Consider the following 15,141-nt stretch of genomic DNA (forward strand, 5'->3'; position numbering starts at 1 on the left):
AATTGAGGATGACCTGAAAAAAGGAACCACATCATTCAGAGAAGCACTCACTCCAAGAGAAAAACTGGCTGTGTGTCTAAGATAAGGCAAAGAAAAGATGTGACTCAGATTTATTTTGCTGTAAGACTCAAACACAAGATAAAGGGCACAGATGATCCTCATTTATTATTCCTTTTGTTGTTACATTGACTGTGCAATAATTATGAAGAGAAAGCAGAAGGATCATGCTGGTTAAGCCACTGTGAAGTGCATGCAGGCTGCAGAGGTGATGGCGCCCTGTGGGTGTGCTCTTAACATTGTGTTGCTTGATGAAATTGTTGTATAGGTTGAGCACTTGCAGATGATGAAGTGGAGTACTGCAACAAAGCAGGTGATGCTGCAGGTTGGGGGCATACATTCTGTGCGTATGCCTGTTCGCTCTGGTAATGAATGTACTTTCCTTCAATTTCATTTACTAATAAAAACACTTTTGTTTTAATATAATGTTGATCAGCTGGACTGAATTTCTTGACAGTATTTGCCATCAATGAAAAGAAAGCACCTATTTTTTCTGGGGCATGTTCCTCCTTCTTCTTTTCTACTAAGAATCTCATAAGTGTAGCAGATGCACTATTATTTTCCTGTGTTTTTCTTTACGCGTGAGACGTTCTTGCTGAGGAAGTGTAGGCCTATCTTGTGCAACACCAACAGCCTCGTCGCTTATTTCTCTTTCTTGTGTGCCATCATGTTCTGAAGTATCTGAATCTTCTGCTTCATTTTCAGCCTTTTGCAGAGATGTAACTCGTGTTCTGTCCTTCATAAATGCAAACAAAAATGACATTTGACCCTCATACTTCCATTTCTGGCAGCCATCAGCAGCCTGCCCACTTATTTTTGTGTTTACGATACTGCGATCGCAGGCATTCCCAGCGTTCTTTACACTTAGACCCTGAAAACAAGTAGAAAACGGATTAGTTATTCCCTCCATTGTTTCATTGCAGGTTTTTGGCTACGGGTGAATCCTACAAATCACTAGCTTTCAGCTATCGTCTAGGCCAGGGGTTCTCAGCCTTGCTTGGCTCATGCACCCCTTTCACCATTTGCCAGAATGTCATTCCCCCCTCCTTTCCAAGATTGCCTGTTTCAAAAGGTGCATTCTAAATAATATGCCGGTATTATCGCACAGCGTAACATTTTTCTAATTCTAAGATTAACCTGGGTCAGAACAGGTATAATTCCAGCCCAGGTGACAGGCCAGATAGGCCAAAGCTTATATTTGCTTTCCTTACTCCGTAAACTTAATGTGGTCACAATTCACCCCCAGAAAACCCAAAATTCCCCCCTGGGGATGAATTTCACCCCTAATGAGAACCCCTGGTCTAGGCCATTCAACCACTCAGGGTACTGTACTGGAAGTTTGTCATGCAATAAGGAAAAACCTTATGGCCGAGGCTATACCGACACCAAGTAAAGAAGACTGGCAACGAATTGCAAATGAATATTGGGCACAGTGGAACTTCCCAAACTGCATAGGTACACTTGATGGTAAACATGTGGTAATTGAAGCACCAGCAAATAGTGGTTCCCTATATTTCAACTATAAAAATACATTTTCTGTTCTTTTAGCTTTGGTTGATGCAAACTACCGCTTCGTATGGGTTGATGTAGGATCTTATGGTAAGAATAGTGACAGTGATATTTTTACAAATTCCAAACTTTGCAAATATCTGGAAGATGAACAATTAAATGTACCAGAAGATGCTGCACTTCCTGGCATTGATGTGCTTGCACCATACGTTATAGTGGGAGATGAGGCTTCCCGCTGAAGAGAAATTTGATGAGGCCCTACCCAGGTTCACAGACTGAACATAATGTAAAGAGGATTTTTAAGTATAGATTATCTAGAGCCAGGAGGATAGTTGAGTGCACATTTGGTATTCTAGTGCAAACCTTCAGAATATATTTAAGGAAACTTAAAGCTATGCCTTCTAACGCTAATGCAATCATTACAACAACATGCATACTTCACAATCTGATACACCCAAATGCTGTTACATTACCAGATACTGTTGTCACGCCTGCATCAAATACAGTACGTCTAATGAGAGGAAGAGGGGAAAATGCTACAAGGGAGGCTTTTGGCGTGATAGAAACACTAAAAGATTATTTCAGCTCCCCAGCTGGTTCAATGCCTTGGCAAAATTATAAAATATAAGTAGACAAACAAACTTGTGTAGTAATATTTGTTGAGTGAGCTAAGGAGATGCATTTCCGCAGTGGATAATAGGCTGTTATTATACATATGGAATTTCTTTCTTCGGTTAATAATGTGTATTTTTTTTTCTCTCTCAGTACCTTGGCAATATGATAAGTATACAAACATTATTGTATAGGAAAATTGTTTAGTGAGGATAGGAAATGCATTTCCACAGTGGACATTAGGCTATTGTATGGAATTTCTTACCTTCACAACCCAGCTTCTTTTCGCCACGTTATCACTGTAGTGCAGCGAAGTCAGGTCATACAGCTCTGGTTTACCTTTGACTAATTTTATTAGTATTTAATCTGAAACCACAAAATTAAAGTAAGTTTTGTAGGTTATATTTTATTCAGTTGGTGCTTATGTATATCCTAGCTGTACGCATTGTCATTGTATCAGTGATAAATAAAAAGAAAACGTATTTTTATCATTTATCTACCTTTCGCATGATCCCATTGTGGTGTTTTCTCTGGATTATCCATGGTTTGGTAGGACAGAAGGCAACACTACTAGCTTATATGAAGGATGAATCTCGACTGGAGTGGAGCAGGAGGTGCAGGACATTACAACTGAGTTCACACTGGCGCTCACGCTCCGCTCTCGCTCCAGTAAAAATATATTTTGACGGAACCGTGACCGGAGCGAAACCGGAGCGAGAGCGCCAGTGTGAATGCTTCCACTGAAATTAATGAGACAATATTGGACCGTGCCGAGAGCGGAGCACGACCGGACCGATAGTGTGAATCAAGCCTTAGGCACCTTAACTTACACTCTCTGGAAAGACGCAGAGTGCGGGGTGATCTAATAGAAGTGTTCAAGTGGATCAAAGGTTATAACAAGGGTGATGCAAACAAGGTCATCATAATAAAACAACAGGGCAGGACTCACAGTAATGGGTATAAACTGGACAAATTTAGATTTAAGAAGGAAATAGGCAAGAATTGGTTTACTAATAGGGTGGTCGATGAATGGAATAAACTTAGTAACCATGTAGTAAGCGCTGAACCTATCGGTTGTTTTGAAAAACGATTAGACAACTTCGTGGATGGGTATGACAGGTGGTGATGGATACGGAGCTGCCCAGTGTAGGCCTTATGGTCTCTTGCAGTCTCCTCTATTCTTATGTCCCTCCCTATAGGACTGTACTTCACATCTTAGGATTTACATGATTGGCCATGGATAAAATATTAAAACACATTTGACCAATCATATTGAAGTAAGTGGTCGCTGGTGTCATAAGAGGGCTTTCAACAGGGCCTTGTATACCTTAGCGCAATTTAATTTTGTTTTGGTTTGCTGCACTCGAGAAGGGGCCGCCCACGCTATGCTAGTGCGTCCTAAGCAATGAAAATCAGTTTCTCACATAACAACAACAACAATGATAAAAATAATAATAATAGTAAATAATAATAATAATAATAAATCAACTAAGCCAGAAAAACTTACTTGATAGGCACAAATTGCTGCATTCTTGACTCCGGTAATGCGTGCCTCCCTGAGATCCGCAGAAACACCGGTTCCTCCATGTACTATCACTACAGGTTCTACTGTACCTTCCATCGTAATTGCACGTACAGTGCGAATTACGCATCAAACAAGTGGCACTTAATTTCTCGCATGCAGTGAGCTTTTTTCCAAACGATCTATTAATACTACACGAGGTATAGCAAACGATGGTAAAAATTCCACAAATGTCCACCACACCCACTCCAATAAAGAATATCACCAATCAAATTTGTATCGTGATTAGGGTGGCCATTTCCAAATTTCCACAATGGAGGATACTGCATATCAATGATTATAATATACATGCAGAAGAAATCACTTGAACGCGTGATACTAGTATGCAGACAAACCACTGGGAAAATGAAAGAGATGAGACCGAGCGCTTTCGTCTATTCAGACATTTCACCTTGAAAATGTCTGAATAGACGAAAGCGCTCGGTCTCATCTCTTTCATTTTCCCAGTGGTTTGTCTGCATAATATACATATATATAATAAAAAACTGAAAGTGAATAATATTTTTCATTCTAATAAAACCGACAAAAAACTAATACCTGTATTTCTTACTAAGTTACAACACAAACAAAACCTAGTTGTATCCTCACATTGATTGCCTGGAGGTTTATTTCTTTTTGTATTTCTGCCCTCTACTTTTTGTATTTCTGCCCTCTTTCTTTTCGGCATTTTCAGACTCCTTAACCTCATAAATAAATTACCAAACCACACTGCACCGTGGCCACATCAGGACTGCAGCCCAATGTATGAGATGTGAATCATACAATTACACGTTCACAACATTGGTCTTGTGCATTTCCTGTCTACTTCGGCTGCCGAGTTCCGACGTTGACCTTAGCCTGGGTACTCCCACATAATTTAATTGTACGGCATTATTGTATACCTAGTGTTATTTATTTATTTATTTACCTATTTATTTTTGTCCCACCCCAAGGAGGATAAATGCACGTCCGGCGTGAGGTTGCGCCGGATGGAGGACAAAATGCTCAAAAGGAGGACTGTCCTCCCTAGAGGAGGACGTCTGGCCACCCTAACCGTGATTCATGTGAAACTGATACAGAATTCTACCGCAAATAATTTGCTTTCGAGCACGGAGTTTTAAAATTAAGTTATTTATTCCAATACTATTGCTTTCGCCACAAAAAGCAGCAATTATAACCTCGATTCAAAATCAAGTATGCAGTGCTGTCGGACCTCGCTGGAGCACAGCCTCGGCGATTAATTATGACTTGATACTACCCCGACAGCTCCAGCACCTATAAATTTGGCACTACATCCCTTGGTAAAATAATCATTTGATACGATGAAGCTGAGGCGCTTGAAGAGCAGGGACAGGCAAGTTTTAGTTTCAGGTTCAAAGTAAACACTACAATCTACAGTACGACTTTTCCATGGGTACACCCAAGGTCTATATATACCAGGTCTAACAACTTCCGACCGAATTTCGAGGGTGTTGGCGCAGCGGGCCCGTGACGTCACCTGGCGCGTCCCATCGCTGTTAGTTGTAGCTGGCTCGTTGCATGGACGTGTTGCTGCCTCCGCTCGCACCGCTCCATGCAATAGTTATATTCTGACAATGAAGATCTATATATACCGGTATATATAGATCTTGACAATATGTCTTATTGTGGCATTAAGGGTTGTGGCTCAAACCAAAGAGGAATTAAGCCAAATGTTAATTTTCATCGTTTCCCTGCAAATACACACACGCACACATGTGAACGTGTACACATATAAGCACACACGACGATATCTCCCCTTCCCGTAAAATACAAGTATATAAACACACACACACACACACTCACATGTGAAATACAAGAGGGCACGGAAAGGAAATCAAGAAAGACAGCTATAGAAGAGATCTGAAAAAGAACAGCTTTCCTCACTGTTTTCCCTAAAAAAGCGTAGACTCAGAGGTGACTTGATACAGGTCTATAAAATTCTAAAGGGAATTGACAACATCAAAAGTGACAAAATTTTTACATTGAATGAGAATCAGACAAGAAACAATGGTCTCAAACTGTCCGGAAATAGATTAAATTTGGAAGTAGGTAGAAACAACTTTGCCAACCGTGTAGTTAATGAATGGAATAAATTTCCGGCACAGGTAGTGCAATGTAGTTCAGTTCGAAGCTTTAAGAATCATTTAGATAAATACCTAAGATGCTGTAATGATTATAATTTATCTTATATTATTTGTTTTTGTTTTGTTATCATTTGTCTGCCTGATTTTCATTTATTGTTAGTTATATGTCAATTTATTAGTATTTACTATTTACCTGTTTGTTTATTATTTAGCTCGTATGTCCGATCTATAAACTTACACGCACACACATCCCATACGAGAGTTGGAGTAACGATTCGAAGCGCAGCAATACTTAAAATTGTTTAAGCTTAAGCAGGATTCGAACCAGGTTTCACCGATAATTGCGTCTTCGACGTCTGAGTCTCTACCAACCGCTCCACCGAGTCTCTTACTTAATTGAACGTGTGTGTGTATTTATATACTTGTATTTTACGGGGAGGGGAGATATCGTCGTGTGTGCTTATACAGTATGTGTACACGTGTGTGTGTGTGTGCTTATACAGTATGTGTACACTTGTGTGTGTGTGTGTGTTTATTTGCAGGGAAACGATGAAAATTTTCATGTTTGGGCGGGATACGAACTAGGTAATGCTGTTATTGTTGTCCCAGAAATCTGAGTCCCTACCAACAGTACCACCGAGTCACTTATACTGTATATATGTGCGTGTGTGTGTATTTATATATTTGTATTTTACGGGAAGGGGAGATATTGTCGTGTGTGCTTATACAGTATGTGTACACGTTCACGTGTGTGTGCGTTTATATACTTGTATTTTACGGGAAGGGGAGATATCGTCGTGTGTGCTTATATGTGTACACGTTCACATTTGTGTGTTTGCAGGGAAACGATGAAAATTAACATTTGGCTTACCTCCTCTTTGGTTTGAGCCACAACCCTTAATGCCACAATAAGCCATATTGTCAAGATCTATATATACCGGTATATACAGATCTTCATTGTCAGAATATAACTAATTGCGTGGAGCGGTGCGAGCGGAGGCAGCAACATACCCGAGCGACGCACCAGCTACAACTGACAGCGATGGGACGCGCGAACCCCACTTTGAACAGCCAGGTGACGTTCACGGGCCCGCTGTGCCAACACCCTCGAAATTCGGTCGGAAGTGGTTAGACCTGGTATATATAGATCTTGCCCAATACCACATCACCGCATGCATACGTACACTGTACATATGCAAACTCGCTCGAGGCCTAGGAGGGAAACTGGAAAATCCCATTTATAACCTCGTTCGCGTATTTATGAGAAAACAAAATAGAACTCAAATGTTTGGTTAGTAATTGAAAGTAAATAAATTTAAGTATAAATATGAACATTTGATAATTATATATTTAGTTCATAAACATGGATCTTTGGAAGGAGAATAAAAAATACAAAAATAAGAAATGATTCCTTAGCTAGCTAGGTCTACGTTCGTACGTCATGTCCATGCCAAACTTTCGATGATCGTACATCATGGAGCGATTTCTAGTGAAGCGAGTGAAGATGAGTGAAGATGGTTTGCCCTCAGATTCAGTCTTTTCAGAATCGAGGGAGAGTGTTTTGATGGCAGGAACCGCTTCTGGACCAGCAAAGCCTAATTCAAACTCTACGGGAAAACGAAAACCAGTAAAGCATGAATCTACTATACGCTCGTGGAACCTAGATTGGCTTGAAGTGGATCGAGGCAGTGATGGTACTCTAACGATGTATTGCAAGGCTTGTCGTGCATTTCCACCCCCAAGCACTGCCAATGGAAACAGAGGCGCTGTGTCTGCCGATCAGTTTCAACTGGTAAGCCAAAATGTTAAGAAATCAAACCTGCAAAAACATGGCTCTGGAAGTATAAAAAATGGCTCTCGTAATTTAAAAAAAAATGGCTCTGGTAAAAAAAAAAAAAAATGAAAAAAATGAAAAATGAAAAATGGTTTTGAAAAAAAAAAAAAATCCTGCACACGACGATATCTCCCCTTCCCGTAAATACAAATATATAAATACACACACACACACGTCGAACAGACGGCGAGGATTGATGTCCTGAAGAAAAAGTGAAATTTTCGTGGATCTCAACGCAAAGGAAGTACCTATTGTATTTGCAGGGAAGGGGATTGCTCGTGGTGTAGGGGGAAAGTGAGGAAAAAGGAGAAGGGGAGGGATTACTGAGGGAAATGGAAGAAAATGAGGAAGGAGAGGACTTGGTCCAGGCAGGCAGACGCCATGTAAACAAGCGCGGACCGGATCAATTTAGTGACGACGAAGAAACTAACAAAAATGTAAAGATTAGAAACATAGATAAGAGCAGCACAATAGAAGGTGAGGATAATAATTTCCATGGATTTAATGAGGGGGTGGCGGATACCAACCTCCCCCGACTGGCAAAACTGGAGGAAAAACTTGAACAAATGACCGAACATTGGGAGATTAGGTTCGGTAAAATGTCAAAAATTGCGGAATGGGTTGAAAGATTGGAAGAACTAGAGAAGGCGAACAAAAACTTAACTGATGAAATAGAAGAACTAAAAAGACAGTTAAGAGAAGTAAAAGAGGAGAATGAAGAATTAAAAAGGAACAATAAAGACAATAAAGAAACAATAGCAAAAGAGGCACAGGGGTGGAGGAAGATACAGGAAAATAGTAAAGTTGCATTTACTGATATAATTAAACAGCAAATGAAAGAACAAACTGAAGACTCAGTTATTAAAGTGATGAGACAGAAGGAGGATATTGTAAGAGACTTAGCAGATAAAAAGAAATGTATAATTATATTAGGAATGGAAGAGAAACATAACCCAGATAGAACCACAAGAATCAAGGAGGAAAATTAAAAAGTAATTAGATTACTAGAATTAGTTCAAGAAGATGAACCTGAAATAATGAAACAAATTGAAGAGATGTTTAGACTCGGAAAGTATAGTACAGATAAGACCAGACCAATTAAGATTAAATTCAGATCACAAACAACAGCAGAGAATATCTTAGCAAAAACAGGTAAGCTAGCAGCAAGTGAACATTATAAAAAGGTATGGATAAAAAGAGAAATGAATAAAGAGGAAAGAGAGGAAAAAATTAAAAGGAAAGAAGCTAAAGAAAAAAACGAGACCAGAATGGAGTCAGAAAAACAAGAATTCTACTGGAGAGTAGTGAATATGAAATTGAAGAAATGGACCATAACAGAGAGAAACAAAAAAGAAACAGAGAATACAATGGAAATAACAGAAAGTTAAGAGTATCCTACACAAATATAGATGGATTAATAACAGGACTAAATGAACTGAATGTATCTGAAGGAAAAAGATCCGGACATAATGGGAATTGTTGAGACAAAATTAAGAGGTCCACTACCACCCAACAGCATAGGAGACAATGCATATAATTATTGGATTAGAAACAGAGAGATAAAACAAGGGGGTGGAGTTATGTTCCTGACTAAGAAGGATATAAACGTGAAGAGTGTCACATATGGAAAGAACAGAGTAGAGATGATTATGATAGAAATAGAAGACAGAGATAAGAAGAGCAGAAAGTTTGTAATAAACTATGTGCCCCCAAAAACAGCCTTGTATGTTAGAAGATATTGTCGTGTGTGCTTATACAGTATGTGTACACGTTCACGTATGTGTGCGTTTATATACTTGTATTTTACGGGAAGGGGAGATATCGTCGTGTGTGCTTATATGTGTACACGTTCACATTTGTGTGTTTGCAGGGAAACGATGAAAATTAACATTTGGCTTACCTCCTATTTGGTTTGAGCCACAACCCTTAATGCCACAATAAGCCATATTGTCAAGATCTATATTATATCAAGAATAACACAAGAATAACACAAGAATAACACTAAACAAGATAATGGAAGATGGAGGAAGAATAGTTATGATGGGCGACTTTAATTGCAAAGAAGTCTGTTGGGAAGAGACGACGGTAAAGGGTGGAGACGGCTCATGGGGAAATGTTCTACTTGAGATGATTACTGACCATATAATGACGCAATGGATACAAGAGAACACTAGGTATAGAAATGAAGAACCATCGAGACTAGACCTAATAATCACATCTGAACCTAGAATAGTAGAAAAGATTGAATATAAAACACCAATAAGTACAAGTGACCATATACTGATTTAACTGTAACTAAATGAGGAAAAATACATGAAAAGAAATGAACAATATAGAAAAGGAAGAATGTATGAAAAAACAAACTTTGATAAAATAAAAGAATTCTTTCAAAATGAAAACTGGGAAGGAACATACAAAGAAGAAACAACAGTGGAAGAGAAATGGAATATTTTGACAAAAATTTATAAAAAAGGAGTGGGAAAGTATGTCCCAAGACAAAAACAAGAAAAAGAATATGTAAAGTGCTGGTACAACAAAAGTTGTAGGGAGTTAAAAGACAAAAGATACAAAGCTTGGACCAAATGGAAGAAAGACAGACCTGAAAAATGATAAATATATACTTGTTATAGAAATGAATATGTACAAGCGTGCAGAGAGGAAAAGAGAAAATATGAAAAAGATGTCATAGAAAAATGTAAAGATCAACCAAAACTATTTTACAGATTTGTAAACAACAAACTAAAAAACAAACAAGATTTGGAGAAATTAAGACAAGGAGGAGTTGAATACACAGAGGAAATTGAAATGGCGGAAATTATGAACAAGCATTTTAAATCAGTGTTTACAAGGGAGAACATACAACCTGAAGAGATCGAATGGAAGGAGAAAGTCCCTCCCATGAAAGAAATAGAAGTAACAAAGAATGAAATATTGAAACACTTGAGTAATATTGATGTCAGAAAATTGCATGGACCAGATGAAATAGCAAACTGGATTTTGAAAGAATACAAGAATGAACTGGCAGACAAAATACACAGCATAATAAACAGTTCCTTGAAAGAAGGAAAAGGCCCAGAAGATTGGAAAAAAGCAAATATAGTACCTATATATAAAGGGGGAAATAAAGAAGACCCTACCAACTACAGACCAGTCTCTCTAACAAGTACAATAGCAAAAATATGTGAAAGAATTGTCAAAAGTTGATGGGTAAAATATTTAGAAAAAAACGTGCTAAATCCAAGGCAATTTGGATTCAGACAAGGACGATCATGCGTCACCAATTTAATATGTTTCTATTCAAGGCTAATATATATAATACAAGAAAGAGATGGATGGGCTGATTGTGCATTTCTAGACCTAAAAAAAGCTTTTGACAAAGTACCACATAAGAAATTGCTTAAGAAATTAGAAACTGAAGGAGGAATACAGGGCAAACTGCTTAAATGGATGGAAGACTTTTTGCAAGAAAGAAAAATGAGAGTAGTGATAAGAGACAAACACTCAAAATGGGATGAAGTAATAAGCGGTGTTCCACAAGGAACAGTTCTGGCCCCGATAATGTTTGCTATATATATTAATGATATGGATGACGGAATTGAAAGTTATATGAGCTTCTTTGCAGATGATGCAAAACTGTTAAAAAAAGTGAACACTGAAGAAGATTGTGAGTCACTACAGAGTGATCTAAATAAATTACAGGAATGGAGTAGGAAGTGGGAGATGGAGTTTCACACTAAAAAGTGTAGTATAATGGAATTTGGAAAAAGCAAAAACAGAATAACAGGATCATATAAATTGGGAGAAGAAGGAATAAAAAAAGTAGAAAATGAGAGGGACCTGGGAGTCATTGTTATGAACAATATGTCACCTGAAAAACATATAAATAAGATTTTTGGAGAAACTTATAACTTAATAAGAACAATCAAAGTGGCATTTACATACCTGGATGAAGAAATGGTGAAGAAAATTCTAATCACTCTGATAAGACCAAGATTGGAATATGCAGCAACGATATGGTCACCAAGTACAAAAAAAATGTATAAAAAAAACTTGAAAGAATACAAAGAGCAATTACAAAATTGGCACCAACACTCTCAAAACTATCATATGAAGAGAGACTAGAAAAACTTGAACTACAGACACTAGAGCAAAGATGAGAGAGAGGAGATTTGATAGCTATTTACAGAATCATGAAAGGCATAGAAATTATTGATAGAGAGAATCTGATAAAATGGGATGATAAAAATACAAGAGGACACGGAAAGAAAATCAAGAAAGACAGCTATAGAAGAGATCTGAAAAAGAACAGCTTTCCTCACAGAGTAATAGACAGATGGAACAAGTTAGATGAGAAAGTGGTGTGTGCAAAAACAATTCATCAATCTAAAAATAGTTTAGATAAAATGAGATATAAAGACGGGACACCACGAACATAGCTCCCCTTCCCGTAAAATACAACTAGGTAAATACATGTGAATGTGTACACATATAAGCACACATGATGATATCTCCCCTTCCCGTAAAATACAAGTACATAAATACACACACACACACGTGAACGTGTACACATATAAGCACACACGACGATATCTCCCCTTCCCGTAAAATACAAGTATATACATACACATGTGAACGTGTACACGAATCATGAAAGGCATTGAAATTATTGATAGAGAGGATCTAATAAAATGGGATGAAAGAAATACAAGAGGACATGGAAAGAAAATCAAGAAAGACAGCTATAGAAGAGATCTGAAAAAGAACAGCTTTCCTCACAGAGTAATAGACAGTTAGAACAAGTTAGATGAGAAAGTGGTGTGTGCAAAAACAATACATGAATTCAAAAATAGTTTAGATAAAATGAGATATAAAGACGGTACACCACGAGCATAGCTCCCCTTCCCGTAAAATACAACTCGGTAAATACATATAAGCACACACGACGATATTTCCCCTTCCCGTAAAATACAAGTATATAAATACACACACACACACACACACTTTCGTCAGATGGACGGCGAAGATTGGAGTTCCGAAGAAAAATCAAAATTGACGTGGATCTCAACGTCAAGTACCTTATTGTATTTACAGGGAAGGGGAAAGCTCGTTGTGTAGTGGGAAGGTGAGGAAAAAGGAGAAGGGGAGGGATTACTGAGGGAAATGGAAGGAAATGAGGAAGGAGGGGACTTGGTCCAGGCAGGCAGACGCCATATAAACAAACATCAATTTAGTGACAATGAAGGGACCAACAAAAATGTAAAGATTAGAAATATAGATACGAGCAGCACAATGGAAGGTGAGGATAATAATTTCCAGGGATTTAATGAGGGGGGGGGGGATACCAACCTCCCCCAATTAGCAAGACTAGAGGAAAAACTTGAAAAAATGACCGAACATTGGGAGGTGGTAGGTTCGCTAAAATGGCAGAGATTGCACAGAGAGTTGACAAATTGGAAGAATTAGAGAAGGTGAACAAAAACCTAACTAAAGATATAGAAGAATTAAAAAGACAGTTAAAAGAAGTAAAAGATGAGAATTAAAGAAGAACAAAGACAATAAAGAGTCCATAGCAAAAGAAGCACAGGATTGGAAGACAATCCAAGTAAACAGTAAAGTTGTATTTACTGACACAATAAAACAGCAAATGATAGAACAAACTGAAGACTCTGTTATCAAAGTGATGAGACAGAAGGAAAATATAGTAAGAGACTTAGGAGATAAAAAGAAATGTCTAATTATATTAGGAATGGAAGAGAAGTATAACCTTAATAGAACCACAAGAATCAATGAGGAAAAAGAAAAAGTAAACAGTTTACTAGAATTAGTTCAGGAAGATGAACCTGAAATCATAAACAAATTGAAGAGATGTTCAGACTCAGAAAATATAGTACAGATAGGACCAGACCAATTAAGATTAAATTTAGGTCACAAACGACAGCAGAGAATATCTTAGCAAAAACAGGGAAACTAGCAAACAGTGAACAATATAAAAAGGTATGGATAAAAAGAGAAATGAATAAAGAGGAGAGGAGGAAAAAATGAAAAGACAAGAAGCTAAGGAAAAAAACGAGAAAAGAACAGACACAGAAAATGAGAAATTCTATTGGAAAGTAGTGAATAAGAAAGTGAGGAGATGGGCCATACCAGAGAAAAACAAAGGGGAAACAGAAAATACAATGGAAGTAGCAGAAAATTAAGAGTGTCTTACACAAATATAGATGGATTAATAACAGGATTGAATGAACTGAATGATTATCTGAAGGAAAAAGAACCGAACATAATGGGAACTGTAGAGACAAAATTAAAAGGTCCACTACCACCCAACAGTGTAGGACATGATGCATATAATTATTGGATTAGAAACAGAGACAAAACAAGGGGGTGGAGTTATGTTCCTGACTAAGAAAGATATAAACGTGAGGTGTGTCACATATGGAAAGAATACAGTAGAGATGATTATGATCGAAGTGGAAGACAGAGATAAGAAGAGCAGAAAGTTTGTAATAAACTATGTGCCTCCAAAAACAGCCTCGTGGGAAGAGAGTGAACATAAAAGTATGTTAGAAGACACAAGGATAACATTAAATAAGATAATGGAAGATGGAGGAAGAATAGTTATAATGGGCAACTTTAATTGCAAAGAAGTCTGCTGGGAATAGATGACAGTAAAGGGTGGAGACAACTTATGGGAAAATGTTATACTCGAGATGATTATTGACCACACAATAACACAATGGATACAAGAGAACATTAGGTATAGAAATGAAGAAGAACCATCAAGACTAGACCTAATAATCACATCTGAACCTAAAATTGTGGAAAAGATTAAATATAAGATACCAATAAGTAAAAGTGACCACATATTGATTGAACTGGAACTAAATGAGGAAAAATACATGAAAAGAAATGAACAATATAGAAAAGGAAGAATGATGTATGAAAAAACAAACTTTGATCAAATAAAAGAATTCTTTCAAAAAGAAAACTGGGAAAGAATATACATAGAAGAAACAACAGTGGAAGAGAAATGGAATATTTTGACAAAAATGTATAAAAAAGGAGTGGAAAAGTATGTCCCACGACAAAAGCAAGAAAAAGAATATGTAAAGTGCTGGTACAACAAAAGTTGTAGGGAATTAAAAGACAAAAGATACAAAGCTTGGACCAAATGGAAGAAACACAAAAGACCTGAAAAATGGAAAATATATACTTGTGCAGAGAGGAAAAGAGAAAATATGAAAAAGATGTCATAGAAAAATGTAAAGATCAACCAAAACTATTTTACAGATTTGTAAATAACAAACTGAAAAACAAACAAGATTTAGATAAATTAAGACAAGGAGGAGTTGAATACACAGAGGAAATAGAAATGGCAGAAATTATGAACAAGCATTTTAAATCAGTGTTTACAAGGGAGAACATACAACCTGGGGAGATTGAATGGAAAGAGAAAGTCCCCCCTA

General features: G+C 37.5%; 1 pseudogene; it reads right to left on the reverse strand.

Annotated features, from left to right (window-relative positions):
• Positions 1-200: 200 nt before the first annotated feature.
• Positions 201-3,441, reverse strand: LOC143021902 (uncharacterized; annotated as a pseudogene).
• Between the last annotated feature and the right edge of the window lie 11,700 nt (positions 3,442-15,141).

The sequence above is a fragment of the Oratosquilla oratoria genome, chromosome 43, assembly GCF_046742065.1.
Source record: "Oratosquilla oratoria isolate Oo_2021 chromosome 43, ASM4674206v1, whole genome shotgun sequence".
Taxonomy (NCBI): domain Eukaryota; kingdom Metazoa; phylum Arthropoda; class Malacostraca; order Stomatopoda; family Squillidae; genus Oratosquilla; species Oratosquilla oratoria.